This window comes from Amia ocellicauda, chromosome 14 (assembly GCF_036373705.1).
Source record: "Amia ocellicauda isolate fAmiCal2 chromosome 14, fAmiCal2.hap1, whole genome shotgun sequence".
NCBI lineage: Eukaryota > Metazoa > Chordata > Actinopteri > Amiiformes > Amiidae > Amia > Amia ocellicauda.
Genome location: NC_089863.1, coordinates 4432500 through 4447819, shown reverse-complemented (window position 1 = coordinate 4447819; position 15320 = coordinate 4432500). Strand labels below are relative to the sequence as shown.

At 42.3% G+C, this 15320-nt stretch overlaps 9 non-coding genes across 9 annotated transcripts; all 9 read right to left on the bottom strand.

Annotated features, from left to right (window-relative positions):
* Window positions 1-1126: 1126 nt before the first annotated feature.
* Window positions 1127-1199, bottom strand: trnar-acg (transfer RNA arginine (anticodon ACG)). Its single transcript has one exon. It is a non-coding gene; the product is annotated as a tRNA-Arg (tRNA).
* A 1516-nt stretch (window positions 1200-2715) lies between these two features.
* trnar-acg (transfer RNA arginine (anticodon ACG)) lies at window positions 2716-2788 on the bottom strand. Its single transcript has one exon. It is a non-coding gene; the product is annotated as a tRNA-Arg (tRNA).
* Window positions 2789-4304: 1516 nt separating this feature from the next.
* trnar-acg (transfer RNA arginine (anticodon ACG)) lies at window positions 4305-4377 on the bottom strand. The gene has a single exon. It is a non-coding gene; the product is annotated as a tRNA-Arg (tRNA).
* A 1516-nt stretch (window positions 4378-5893) lies between these two features.
* On the bottom strand, window positions 5894-5966 carry trnar-acg (transfer RNA arginine (anticodon ACG)). The gene has a single exon. It is a non-coding gene; the product is annotated as a tRNA-Arg (tRNA).
* A 1516-nt stretch (window positions 5967-7482) lies between these two features.
* Window positions 7483-7555, bottom strand: trnar-acg (transfer RNA arginine (anticodon ACG)). Its single transcript has one exon. It is a non-coding gene; the product is annotated as a tRNA-Arg (tRNA).
* A 1516-nt stretch (window positions 7556-9071) lies between these two features.
* trnar-acg (transfer RNA arginine (anticodon ACG)) lies at window positions 9072-9144 on the bottom strand. The gene has a single exon. It is a non-coding gene; the product is annotated as a tRNA-Arg (tRNA).
* Window positions 9145-10660: 1516 nt separating this feature from the next.
* trnar-acg (transfer RNA arginine (anticodon ACG)) lies at window positions 10661-10733 on the bottom strand. Its single transcript has one exon. It is a non-coding gene; the product is annotated as a tRNA-Arg (tRNA).
* A 1516-nt stretch (window positions 10734-12249) lies between these two features.
* trnar-ucg (transfer RNA arginine (anticodon UCG)) lies at window positions 12250-12322 on the bottom strand. The gene has a single exon. It is a non-coding gene; the product is annotated as a tRNA-Arg (tRNA).
* Window positions 12323-13845: 1523 nt separating this feature from the next.
* trnar-ucg (transfer RNA arginine (anticodon UCG)) lies at window positions 13846-13918 on the bottom strand. Its single transcript has one exon. It is a non-coding gene; the product is annotated as a tRNA-Arg (tRNA).
* Window positions 13919-15320: the final 1402 nt, after the last annotated feature.

The following is a 15320-nucleotide window of genomic DNA, read 5'->3' as shown; positions in this document are numbered from 1 at the left end:
TGAACAAACAGATGTATTTAGACTTCATCTAATATTCTGTATCAGTTCATATTACTTCGCTCTATGCTATAAAATATTACATTTTTACATAGATCTAAGAAAAAACGTATGTCCGTATGTAATACCAATTTTATGTTCACATTTCCCTCTGTGCCTTTACAGTTCTTCGTTGACATTTTTTCTTCTTTTCTATTTATATTTCCTCCTCTGCATTTCGTCTACTCTGTAAATAGAGATATAAAGAGAAAAACACCACCTCACCTTTTCAACTCACGTTCTCTTTCATATTTTGCCTTTGCTTGTTGTAGTGATGAGAAGGGCCAGAATGCATTGTACATTCATTTGTGCGACATGTATGGAGGATAATCCAAGGCAGAATTAAAAATAAATGCAGAGAGAAGATAATAATAAATACATGAATTATACATGTTGAACACAGAAATAAATCAATGGAGATTCATATCAACGTATTTTTTAATTCGATTTCTTAGCAGACACCATAGCCAGGGTGACTTACAGATGTTAACGAGATATTACCACATTTTGTTTTCCTTACACTTAACCCATTGGCATGGGTGGGCATTAACTGGTGCAATCCAGCTAAAGTCCCTTGCTCAAGAGTAGTAAGTGTACCAGAGACTGCACACACCGTGCTGTGCTACAGGGTACAGAGCCCAAACCACTACTCCACACTGTATTCAAAAGTGATTATCTGTTCAAATGAATGTAGTGTTGTGGAAGTGTCTTATTGTAACAGAGTCTTATTATGAAAGAATTGAGATTAAACGGATTAAGCAACATGTCAGGTTATTGGGTGTCAATGACACATTAACAGTGTCGACAAGGTGTGATACAAGAGCGCATTTCTGTTGACTACGTTTCAGGTGAGAGGCAGCAGTCGGGTACAGGTTGAATTGAATGAGCAGATGGAGCCATGAAGACATTGAATGTATGTTGCACCTCAGTCACACTGGTGCATTGGTTTCATAATCATCATGGAATGAGATTGGAGTGTGGTAGCGGTGACTTTGATGGTCCTCCCATGCCTGGTCCGGCACACTATGATGTAGTGCTGCTGGTCGCCAGATATGAGAAGAAAACAGTGAGAGTTGGTTGTAGATGCTGTCGAGCCAGGTAGGAGTCGAACCTACAGTCTTCTGATTCGTAGTCAGACGCGTTATCCATTGCGCCACTGGCCCCACGTTTGGACGCACTCAAGCAATCCGATGGAAACAGCTTCTTCTGTCCTGGAACAGGGTATCAGTGAACCCAAAGGGATGCAAAGTTCAGAGCGAACCTGCAGCCGGCGCTGCACAGGGCGGTGCTGCCACAGGAAGCAGCGGGGAATTAGCTCAGATGGTAGAGCGCTCGCTTAGCATGCGAGAGGTGGCGGGACCGATGCCCGCATTCTCCAGAGCTCCTTCATCTGCTACCAGACCCGTCGTCAGCCCGCAGGACAGCCCTGCTGAGATCCTCACAAGCATACGAGGGGTCATCATTTTTCACTTCTTGATCACAACCACCATACCATTCGTAAATATATCCACCCCAATGTATTCACAACAAGAACCAAACAGTGTATTCTGTTTTGAACAAGCAGATGTATTTAGACTTCTTCAAATAGTCTGTTTCAGTTCATATTACTTCGCTCTATGCTATAAAATATTACATTTTTACATAGATCTAAGAAAAATCGTATGTCCGTATGTAATACCAATTTTATGTTCACATTTCCCTCTGTGCATTTACAGTTCTTCGTTGACATTTTTTCTTCTTTTCTATTTATATTTCCTCCTCTGCATTTCGTCTACTCTGTAAATAGAGATATAAAGAGAAAAACACCACCTCACCTTTTCAACTCACGTTCTCTTTCATATTTTGGCTTTGCTTGTTGTAGTGATGAGAAGGGCCAGAATGCATTGTACATTCATTTGTGCGACATGTATGGAGGATAATCCAAGGCAGAATAAAAAATAAATGCAGAGAGAAGATAATAATAAATACATGAATTATACATGTTGAACACAGAAATAAATCAATGGAGATTCATATCAACGTATTTTTTAATTCGATTTCTTAGCAGACACCATAGCCAGGGTGACTTACAGATGTTAACGAGATATTACCACATTTTGTTTTCCTTACACTTAACCCATTGGCATGGGTGGGCATTAACTGGTGCAATCTAGCTAAAGTCCCTTGCTCAAGAGTAGTAAGTGTACCAGAGATTGCACACACCGTGCTGTGCTACAGGGTACAGAGCCCAAACCACTACTCCACACTGTATTCAAAAGTGATTGTCTATTCAAATGAATGTAGTGTTGTGGAAGTGTCTTATTGTAACAGAGTCTTATTATGAAAGAATTGAGATTAAACGGATTAAGCAACATGTCAGGATATTGGGTGTCAATGACACATTAACAGTGTCGACAAGGTGTGATACAAGTGCGCATTTCTGTTGACTACGTTTCAGGTGAGAGGCAGCAGTCGGGTACAGGTTGAATTGAATGAGCAGATGGAGCCATGAAGACATTGAATGTATGTTGCACCTCAGTCACACTGGTGCAATGGTTTGATAATCATCATGGAATGAGATTGGAGTGTGGTAGCGGTGACTTTGATGGTCCTCCCATGCCTGGTCCGGCACACTATGATGTAGTGCTGCTGGTCGCCAGATATGAGAAGAAAACAGTGAGAGTTGGTTGTAGATGCTGTCGAGCCAGGTAGGAGTCGAACCTACAGTCTTCTGATTCGTAGTCAGACGCGTTATCCATTGCGCCACTGGCCCCACGTTTGGACGCACTCAAGCAATCCGATGGAAACAGCTTCTTCTGTCCTGGAACAGGGTATCAGTGAACCCAAAGGGATGCAAAGTTCAGAGCGAACCTGCAGCCGGCGCTGCACAGGGCGGTGCTGCCACAGGAAGCAGCGGGGAATTAGCTCAGATGGTAGAGCGCTCGCTTAGCATGCGAGAGGTGGCGGGACCGATGCCCGCATTCTCCAGAGCTCCTTCATCTGCTACCAGACCCGTCGTCAGCCCGCAGGACAGCCCTGCTGAGATCCTCACAAGCATACGAGGGGTCATCATTTTTCACTTCTTGATCACAACCACCATACCATTCGTAAATATATCCACCCCAATGTATTCACAACAAGAACAATACAGTGTATTCTGTTTTGAACAAACAGATGTATTTAGACTTCATCTAATATTCTGTATCAGTTCATATTACTTCGCTCTATGCTATAAAATATTACATTTTTACATAGATCTAAGAAAAAACGTATGTCCGTATGTAATACCAATTTTATGTTCACATTTCCCTCTGTGCATTTACAGTTCTTCGTTGACATTTTTTCTTCTTTTCTATTTATATTTCCTCCTCTGCATTTCGTCTACTCTGTAAATAGAGATATAAAGAGAAAAACACCACCTCACCTTTTCAACTCACGTTCTCTTTCATATTTTGCCTTTGCTTGTTGTAGTGATGAGAAGGGCCAGAATGCATTGTACATTCATTTGTGCGACATGTATGGAGGATAATCCAAGGCAGAATTAAAAATAAATGCAGAGAGAAGATAATAATAAATACATGAATTATACATGTTGAACACAGAAATAAATCAATGGAGATTCATATCAACATATTTTTTAATTCGATTTCTTAGCAGACACCATAGCCAGGGTGACTTACAGATGTTAACGAGATATTACCACATTTTGTTTTCCTTACACTTAACCCATTGGCATGGGTGGGCATTAACTGGTGCAATCTAGCTAAAGTCCCTTGCTCAAGAGTAGTAAGTGTACCAGAGATTGCACACACCGTGCTGTGCTACAGGGTACAGAGCCCAAACCACTACTCCACACTGTATTCAAAAGTGATTATCTGTTCAAATGAATGTAGTGTTGTGGAAGTGTCTTATTGTAACAGAGTCTTATTATGAAAGAATTGAGATTAAACGGATTAAGCAACATGTCAGGTTATTGGGTGTCAATGACACATTAACAGTGTCGACAAGGTGTGATACAAGTGCGCATTTCTGTTGACTACGTTTCAGGTGAGAGGCAGCAGTCGGGTACAGGTTGAATTGAATGAGCAGATGGAGCCATGAAGACATTGAATGTATGTTGCACCTCAGTCACACTGGTGCATTGGTTTCATAATCATCATGGAATGAGATTGGAGTGTGGTAGCGGTGACTTTGATGGTCCTCCCATGCCTGGTCCGGCACACTATGATGTAGTGCTGCTGGTCGCCAGATATGAGAAGAAAACAGTGAGAGTTGGTTGTAGATGCTGTCGAGCCAGGTAGGAGTCGAACCTACAGTCTTCTGATTCGTAGTCAGACGCGTTATCCATTGCGCCACTGGCCCCACGTTTGGACGCACTCAAGCAATCCGATGGAAACAGCTTCTTCTGTCCTGGAACAGGGTATCAGTGAACCCAAAGGGATGCAAAGTTCAGAGCGAACCTGCAGCCGGCGCTGCACAGGGCGGTGCTGCCACAGGAAGCAGCGGGGAATTAGCTCAGATGGTAGAGCGCTCGCTTAGCATGCGAGAGGTGGCGGGACCGATGCCCGCATTCTCCAGAGCTCCTTCATCTGCTACCAGACCCGTCGTCAGCCCGCAGGACAGCCCTGCTGAGATCCTCACAAGCATACGAGAGGTCATCATTTTTCACTTCTTGATCACAACCACCATACCATTCGTAAATATATCCACCCCAATGTATTCACAACAAGAACCAAACAGTGTATTCTGTTTTGAACAAACAGATGTATTTAGACTTCATCTAATATTCTGTTTCAGTTCATATTACTTCGCTCTATGCTATAAAATATTACATTTTTACATAGATCTAAGAAAAATCGTATGTCCGTATGTAATACCAATTTTATGTTCACATTTCCCTCTGTGCCTTTACAGTTCTTCGTTGACATTTTTTCTTCTTTTCTATTTATATTTCCTCCTCTGCATTTCGTCTACTCTGTAAATAGAGATATAAAGAGAAAAACACCACCTCACCTTTTCAACTCACGTTCTCTTTCATATTTTGCCTTTGCTTGTTGTAGTGATGAGAAGGGCCAGAATGCATTGTACATTCATTTGTGCGACATGTATGGAGGATAATCCAAGGCAGAATTAAAAATAAATGCAGAGAGAAGATAATAATAAATACATGAATTATACATGTTGAACACAGAAATAAATCAATGGAGATTCATATCAACGTATTTTTTAATTCGATTTCTTAGCAGACACCATAGCCAGGGTGACTTACAGATGTTAACGAGATATTACCACATTTTGTTTTCCTTACACTTAACCCATTGGCATGGGTGGGCATGAACTGGTGCAATCTAGCTAAAGTCCCTTGCTCAAGAGTAGTAAGTGTACCAGAGATTGCACACACCGTGCTGTGCTACAGGGTACAGAGCCCAAACCACTACTCCACACTGTATTCAAAAGTGATTGTCTATTCAAATGAATGTAGTGTTGTGGAAGTGTCTTATTGTAACAGAGTCTTATTATGAAAGAATTGAGATTAAACGGATTAAGCAACATGTCAGGATATTGGGTGTCAATGACACATTAACAGTGTCGACAAGGTGTGATACAAGTGCGCATTTCTGTTGACTACGTTTCAGGTGAGAGGCAGCAGTCGGGTACAGGTTGAATTGAATGAGCAGATGGAGCCATGAACACATTGAATGTATGTTGCACCTCAGTCACACTGGTGCAATGGTTTGATAATCATCATGGAATGAGATTGGAGTGTGGTAGCGGTGACTTTGATGGTCCTCCCATGCCTGGTCCGGCACACTATGATGTAGTGCTGCTGGTCGCCAGATATGAGAAGAAAACAGTGAGAGTTGGTTGTAGATGCTGTCGAGCCAGGTAGGAGTCGAACCTACAGTCTTCTGATTCGTAGTCAGACGCGTTATCCATTGCGCCACTGGCCCCACGTTTGGACGCACTCAAGCAATCCGATGGAAACAGCTTCTTCTGTCCTGGAACAGGGTATCAGTGAACCCAAAGGGATGCAAAGTTCAGAGCGAACCTGCAGCCGGCGCTGCACAGGGCGGTGCTGCCACAGGAAGCAGCGGGGAATTAGCTCAGATGGTAGAGCGCTCGCTTAGCATGCGAGAGGTGGCGGGACCGATGCCCGCATTCTCCAGAGCTCCTTCATCTGCTACCAGACCCGACTTCAGCCCGCAGGACAGCCCTGCTGAGATCCTCACAAGCATACGAGGGGTCGTCATTTTTCACTTCTTGATCACAACCACCATACCATTCGTAAATATATCCACCCCAATGTATTCACAACAAGAACAATACAGTGTATTCTGTTTTGAACAAACAGATGTATTTAGACTTCATCTAATATTCTGTATCAGTTCATATTACTTCGCTCTATGCTATAAAATATTACATTTTTACATAGATCTAAGAAAAAACGTATGTCCGTATGTAATACCAATTTTATGTTCACATTTCCCTCTGTGCCTTTACATTTCTTCGTTGACATTTTTTCTTCTTTTCTATTTATATTTCCTCCTCTGCATTTCGTCTACTCTGTAAATAGAGATATAAAGAGAAAAACACCACCTCACCTTTTCAACTCACGTTCTCTTTCATATTTTGCCTTTGCTTGTTGTAGTGATGAGAAGGGCCAGAATGCATTGTACATTCATTTGTGCGACATGTATGGAGGATAATCCAAGGCAGAATTAAAAATAAATGCAGAGAGAAGATAATAATAAATACATGAATTATACATGTTGAACACAGAAATAAATCAATGGAGATTCATATCAACGTATTTTTTAATTCGATTTCTTAGCAGACACCATAGCCAGGGTGACTTACAGATGTTAACGAGATATTACCACATTTTGTTTTCCTTACACTTAACCCATTGGCATGGGTGGGCATTAACTGGTGCAATCTAGCTAAAGTCCCTTGCTCAAGAGTAGTAAGTGTACCAGAGATTGCACACACCGTGCTGTGCTACAGGGTACAGAGCCCAAACCACTACTCCACACTGTATTCAAAAGTGATTGTCTATTCAAATGAATGTAGTGTTGTGGAAGTGTCTTATTGTAACAGAGTCTTATTATGAAAGAATTGAGATTAAACGGATTAAGCAACATGTCAGGATATTGGGTGTCAATGACACATTAACAGTGTCGACAAGGTGTGATACAAGTGCGCATTTCTGTTGACTACGGTTCAGGTGAGAGGCAGCAGTCGGGTACAGGTTGAATTGAATGAGCAGATGGAGCCATGAACACATTGAATGTATGTTGCACCTCAGTCACACTGGTGCAATGGTTTGATAATCATCATGGAATGAGATTGGAGTGTGGTAGCGGTGACTTTGATGGTCCTCCCATGCCTGGTCCGGCACACTATGATGTAGTGCTGCTGGTCGCCAGATATGAGAAGAAAACAGCGAGAGTTGGGTGTAGATGCTGTCGAGCCAGGTAGGAGTCGAACCTACAGTCTTCTGATTCGTAGTCAGACGCGTTATCCATTGCGCCACTGGCCCCACGTTTGGACGCACTCAAGCAATCCGATGGAAACTGCTTCTTCTGTCCTGGAACAGGGTATCAGTGCACCCAAAGGGATGCAAAGTTCAGAGCGAACCTGCAGCCGGCGCTGCACAGGGCGGTGCTGCCACAGGAAGCAGCGGGGAATTAGCTCAGATGGTAGAGCGCTCGCTTAGCATGCGAGAGGTGGCGGGACCGATGCCCGCATTCTCCAGAGCTCCTTCATCTGCTACCAGACCCGTCGTCAGCCCGCAGGACAGCCCTGCTGAGATCCTCACAAGCATACGAGAGGTCATCATTTTTCACTTCTTGATCACAACCACCATACCATTCGTAAATATATCCACCCCAATGTATTCACAACAAGAACCAAACAGTGTATTCTGTTTTGAACAAACAGATGTATTTAGACTTCATCTAATATTCTGTTTCAGTTCATATTACTTCGCTCTATGCTATAAAATATTACATTTTTACATAGATCTAAGAAAAATCGTATGTCCGTATGTAATACCAATTTTATGTTCACATTTCCCTCTGTGCCTTTACAGTTCTTCGTTGACATTTTTTCTTCTTTTCTATTTATATTTCCTCCTCTGCATTTCGTCTACTCTGTAAATAGAGATATAAAGAGAAAAACACCACCTCACCTTTTCAACTCACGTTCTCTTTCATATTTTGCCTTTGCTTGTTGTAGTGATGAGAAGGGCCAGAATGCATTGTACATTCATTTGTGCGACATGTATGGAGGATAATCCAAGGCAGAATTAAAAATAAATGCAGAGAGAAGATAATAATAAATACATGAATTATACATGTTGAACACAGAAATAAATCAATGGAGATTCATATCAACGTATTTTTTAATTCGATTTCTTAGCAGACACCATAGCCAGGGTGACTTACAGATGTTAACGAGATATTACCACATTTTGTTTTCCTTACACTTAACCCATTGGCATGGGTGGGCATTAACTGGTGCAATCTAGCTAAAGTCCCTTGCTCAAGAGTAGTAAGTGTACCAGAGATTGCACACACCGTGCTGTGCTACAGGGTACAGAGCCCAAACCACTACTCCACACTGTATTCAAAAGTGATTGTCTATTCAAATGAATGTAGTGTTGTGGAAGTGTCTTATTGTAACAGAGTCTTATTATGAAAGAATTGAGATTAAACGGATTAAGCAACATGTCAGGATATTGGGTGTCAATGACACATTAACAGTGTCGACAAGGTGTGATACAAGTGCGCATTTCTGTTGACTACGTTTCAGGTGAGAGGCAGCAGTCGGGTACAGGTTGAATTGAATGAGCAGATGGAGCCATGAACACATTGAATGTATGTTGCACCTCAGTCACACTGGTGCAATGGTTTGATAATCATCATGGAATGAGATTGGAGTGTGGTAGCGGTGACTTTGATGGTCCTCCCATGCCTGGTCCGGCACACTATGATGTAGTGCTGCTGGTCGCCAGATATGAGAAGAAAACAGTGAGAGTTGGTTGTAGATGCTGTCGAGCCAGGTAGGAGTCGAACCTACAGTCTTCTGATTCGTAGTCAGACGCGTTATCCATTGCGCCACTGGCCCCACGTTTGGACGCACTCAAGCAATCCGATGGAAACAGCTTCTTCTGTCCTGGAACAGGGTATCAGTGAACCCAAAGGGATGCAAAGTTCAGAGCGAACCTGCAGCCGGCGCTGCACAGGGCGGTGCTGCCACAGGAAGCAGCGGGGAATTAGCTCAGATGGTAGAGCGCTCGCTTAGCATGCGAGAGGTGGCGGGACCGATGCCCGCATTCTCCAGAGCTCCTTCATCTGCTACCAGACCCGTCTTCAGCCCGCAGGACAGCCCTGCTGAGATCCTCACAAGCATACGAGGGGTCGTCATTTTTCACTTCTTGATCACAACCACCATACCATTCGTAAATATATCCACCCCAATGTATTCACAACAAGAACAATACAGTGTATTCTGTTTTGAACAAACAGATGTATTTAGACTTCATCTAATATTCTGTATCAGTTCATATTACTTCGCTCTATGCTATAAAATATTACATTTTTACATAGATCTAAGAAAAAACGTATGTCCGTATGTAATACCAATTTTATGTTCACATTTCCCTCTGTGCCTTTACATTTCTTCGTTGACATTTTTTCTTCTTTTCTATTTATATTTCCTCCTCTGCATTTCGTCTACTCTGTAAATAGAGATATAAAGAGAAAAACACCACCTCACCTTTTCAACTCACGTTCTCTTTCATATTTTGCCTTTGCTTGTTGTAGTGATGAGAAGGGCCAGAATGCATTGTACATTCATTTGTGCGACATGTATGGAGGATAATCCAAGGCAGAATTAAAAATAAATGCAGAGAGAAGATAATAATAAATACATGAATTATACATGTTGAACACAGAAATAAATCAATGGAGATTCATATCAACGTATTTTTTAATTCGATTTCTTAGCAGACACCATAGCCAGGGTGACTTACAGATGTTAACGAGATATTACCACATTTTGTTTTCCTTACACTTAACCCATTGGCATGGGTGGGCATTAACTGGTGCAATCTAGCTAAAGTCCCTTGCTCAAGAGTAGTAAGTGTACCAGAGATTGCACACACCGTGCTGTGCTACAGGGTACAGAGCCCAAACCACTACTCCACACTGTATTCAAAAGTGATTGTCTATTCAAATGAATGTAGTGTTGTGGAAGTGTCTTATTGTAACAGAGTCTTATTATGAAAGAATTGAGATTAAACGGATTAAGCAACATGTCAGGATATTGGGTGTCAATGACACATTAACAGTGTCGACAAGGTGTGATACAAGTGCGCATTTCTGTTGACTACGGTTCAGGTGAGAGGCAGCAGTCGGGTACAGGTTGAATTGAATGAGCAGATGGAGCCATGAACACATTGAATGTATGTTGCACCTCAGTCACACTGGTGCAATGGTTTGATAATCATCATGGAATGAGATTGGAGTGTGGTAGCGGTGACTTTGATGGTCCTCCCATGCCTGGTCCAGCACACTATGATGTAGTGCTGCTGGTCGCCAGATATGAGAAGAAAACAGCGAGAGTTGGGTGTAGATGCTGTCGAGCCAGGTAGGAGTCGAACCTACAGTCTTCTGATTCGTAGTCAGACGCGTTATCCATTGCGCCACTGGCCCCACGTTTGGACGCACTCAAGCAATCCGATGGAAACTGCTTCTTCTGTCCTGGAACAGGGTATCAGTGCACCCAAAGGGATGCAAAGTTCAGAGCGAACCTGCAGCCGGCGCTGCACAGGGCGGTGCTGCCACAGGAAGCAGCGGGGAATTAGCTCAGATGGTAGAGCGCTCGCTTAGCATGCGAGAGGTGGCGGGACCGATGCCCGCATTCTCCAGAGCTCCTTCATCTGCTACCAGACCCGTCTTCAGCCCGCAGGACAGCCCTGCTGAGATCCTCACAAGCATACGAGGGGTCGTCATTTTTCACTTCTTGATCACAACCACCATACCATTCGTAAATATATCCACCCCAATGTATTCACAACAAGAACAATACAGTGTATTCTGTTTTGAACAAACAGATGTATTTAGACTTCATCAAATATTCTGTATCAGTTCATATTACTTCGCTCTATGCTATAAAATATTACATTTTTACATAGATCTAAGAAAAAACGTATGTCCGTATGTAATACCAATTTTATGTTCACATTTCCCTCTGTGCATTTACAGTTCTTCGTTGACATTTTTTCTTCTTTTCTATTTATATTTCCTCCTCTGCATTTCGTCTACTCTGTAAATAGAGATATAAAGAGAAAAACACCACCTCACCTTTTCAACTCACGTTCTCTTTCATATTTTGCCTTTGCTTGTTGTAGTGATGAGAAGGGCCAGAATGCATTGTACATTCACTTGTGCGACATGTATGTAGGATAATCCAAGGCAGAATTAAAAATAAATGCAGAGAGAAGATAATAATAAATACATGAATTATACATGTTGAACATAGAAATAAATCAATGGAGATTCATATCAACGTATTTTTTAATTCGATTTCTTAGCAGACACCAAAGCCAGGGTGACTTACAGATGTTAACGAGATATTACCACATTTTGTTTTCCTTACACTTAACCCATTGGCATGGGTGGGCATTAACTGGTGCAATCTAGCTAAAGTCCCTTGCTCAAGAGTAGTAAGTGTACCAGAGATTGCACACACCGTGCTGTGCGACAGGGTACAGAGCCCAAACCACTACTCCACACTGTATTCAAAAGTGATTGTCTATTCAAATGAATGTAGTGTTGTGGAAGTGTCTTATTGTAACAGAGTCTTATTATGAAAGAATTGAGATTAAACGGATTAAGCAACATGTCAGGTTATTGGGTGTCAATGACACATTAACAGTGTCGACAAGGTGTGATACAAGTGCGCATTTCTGTTGACTACGGTTCAGGTGAGAGGCAGCAGTCGGGTACAGGTTGAATTGAATGAGCAGATGGAGCCATGAACACATTGAATGTATGTTGCACCTCAGTCACACTGGTGCAATGGTTTGATAATCATCATGGAATGAGATTGGAGTGTGGTAGCGGTGACTTTGATGGTCCTCCCATGCCTGGTCCGGCACACTATGATGTAGTGCTGCTGGTCGCCAGATATGAGAAGAAAACAGCGAGAGTTGGGTGTAGATGCTGTCGAGCCAGGTAGGAGTCGAACCTACAGTCTTCTGATTCGAAGTCAGACGCGTTATCCATTGCGCCACTGGCCCCACGTTTGGACGCACTCAAGCAATCCGATGGAAACAGCTTCTTCTGTCCTGGAACAGGGTATCAGTGCACCCAAAGGGATGCAAAGTTCAGAGCGAACCTGCAGCCGGCGCTGCACAGGGCGGTGCTGCCACAGGAAGCAGCGGGGAATTAGCTCAGATGGTAGAGCGCTCGCTTAGCATGCGAGAGGTGGCGGGACCGATGCCCGCATTCTCCAGAGCTCCTTCATCTGCTACCAGACCTGTCTTCAGCCCGCAGGACAGCCCTGCTGAGATCCTCACAAGCATACGAGGGGTCGTCGTTTTTCACTTCTTGATCACAACCACCATACCATTCGTAAATATATCCACCCCAATGTATTCACAACAAGAACAATACAGTGTATTCTGTTTTGAACAAACAGATGTATTTAGACTTCTTCAAATATTCTGTATCAGTTCATATTACTTCGCTCTATGCTATAAAATATTACATTTTTACATAGATCTAAGAAAAAGCGTATGTCCGTATGTAATACCAATTTTATGTTCACATTTCCCTCTGTGCATTTACAGTTCTTCGTTGACATTTTTTCTTCTTTCCTATTTATATTTCCTCCTCTGCATTTCGTCTACTCTGTAAATAGAGATATAAAGAGAAAAACACCACCTCACCTTTTCAACTCACGTTCTCTTTCATATTTTGGCTTTGCCTGTTGTAGTGATGAGAAGGGCCAGAATGCATTGTACATTCATTTGTGCGACAGGCTATCATGTATGGAGGATAATCCAAGGCAGAATTAAAAATAAATGCAGAGAGAAGATAATAATATATACATTAATTATACATGTTGAGCATAGAAATAAATCAATGGAGATTCATATCAACATATCGTTAACTCGATTTCTTAGCAGACACCAAAGCCAGGGTGACTTACAGATGTTAACGAGATATTACCACATTTTGTTTTCCTTACACTTAACCCATTGGCATGGGTGGGCATTAACTGGTGCAATCTAGCTAAAGTCCCTTGCTCAAGAGTAGTAAGTGTACCAGAGATTGCACACACCGTGCTGTGCTACAGGGTACAGAGCCCAAACCACTACTCCACACTGTATTCAAAAGTGATTATCTGTTCAAATGAATGTAGTTTTGTGGAAGTGTCTTATTGTAACAGAGTCTTATTATGAAAGAATTGAGATTAAACGGATTAAGCAACATGTCAGGATATTGGGTGTCAAAAACACATTAACAGTGTCGACAAGGTGTGATACAAGTGCGCATTTCTGTTGACTACGGTTCAGGTGAGAGGCAGCAGTCGGGTACAGGTTGAATTGAATGAGCAGATGGAGCCATGAACACATTGAATGTATGTTGCACCTCAGTCACACTGGTGCAATGGTTTGATAATCATCATGGAATGAGATTGGAGTGTGGTAGCGGTGACTTTGATGGTCCTCCCATGCCTGGTCCGGCACACTATGATGTAGTGCTGCTGGTCGCCAGATATGAGAAGAAAACAGCGAGAGTTGGGTGTAGATGCTGTCGAGCCAGGTAGGAGTCGAACCTACAGTCTTCTGATTCGAAGTCAGACGCGTTATCCATTGCGCCACTGGCCCCACGTTTGGACGCACTCAAGCAATCCGATGGAAACAGCTTCTTCTGTCCTGGAACAGGGTATTAGCTCAGATGGTAGAGCGCTCGCTTAGCATGCGAGAGGTGGCGGGACCGATGCCCGCATTCTCCAGAGCTCCTTCATCTGCTACCAGACCCGTTTTCAGCCCGCAGGACAGCCCTGCTGAGATCCTCACAAGCATACGAGGGGTCGTCATTTTTCACTTCTTGATCACAACCACCATACCATTCGTAAATATATCCACCCCAATGTATTCACAACAAGAACAATACAGTGTATTCTGTTTTGAACAAACAGATGTATTTAGACTTCTTCAAATATTCTGTATCAGTTCATATTACTTCGCTCTATGCTATAAAATATTACATTTTTACATAGATCTAAGAAAAAGCGTATGTCCGTATGTAATACCAATTTTATGTTCACATTTCCCTCTGTGCATTTACAGTTCTTCGTTGACATTTTTTCTTCTTTCCTATTTATATTTCCTCCTCTGCATTTCGTCTACTCTGTAAATAGAGATATAAAGAGAAAAACACCACCTCACCTTTTCAACTCACTTTCTCTTTCATATTTTGGCTTTGCCTGTTGTAGTGATGAGAAGGGCCAGAATGCATTGTACATTCACTTGTGCGACATGTATGGAGGATAATCCAAGGCAGAATTAAAAATAAATGCAGAGAGAAGATAATAATAAATACATGAATTATACATGTTGAACACAGAAATAAATCAATGGAGATTCATATCAACGTATTTTTTAATTCGATTTCTTAGCAGACACCATAGCCAGGGTGACTTACAGATGTTAACGAGATATTACCACATTTTGTTTTCCTTACACTTAACCCATTGGCATGGGTGGGCATTAACTGGTGCAATCTAGCTAAAGTCCCTTGCTCAAGAGTAGTAAGTGTACCAGAGATTGCACACACCGTGCTGTGCTACAGGGTACAGAGCCCAAACCACTACTCCACACTGTATTCAAAAGTGATTGTCTATTCAAATGAATGTAGTGTTGTGGAAGTGTCTTATTGTAACAGAGTCTTATTATGAAAGAATTGAGATTAAACGGATTAAGCAACATGTCAGGATATTGGGTGTCAATGACACATTAACAGTGTCGACAAGGTGTGATACAAGTGCGCATTTCTGTTGACTACGTTTCAGGTGAGAGGCAGCAGTCGGGTACAGGTTGAATTGAATGAGCAGATGGAGCCATGAACACATTGAATGTATGTTGCACCTCAGTCACACTGGTGCAATGGTTTGATAATCATCATGGAATGAGATTGGAGTGTGGTAGCGGTGACTTTGATGGTCCTCCCATGCCTGGTCCGGCACACTATGATGTAGTGCTGCTGGTCGCCAGATATGAGAAGAAA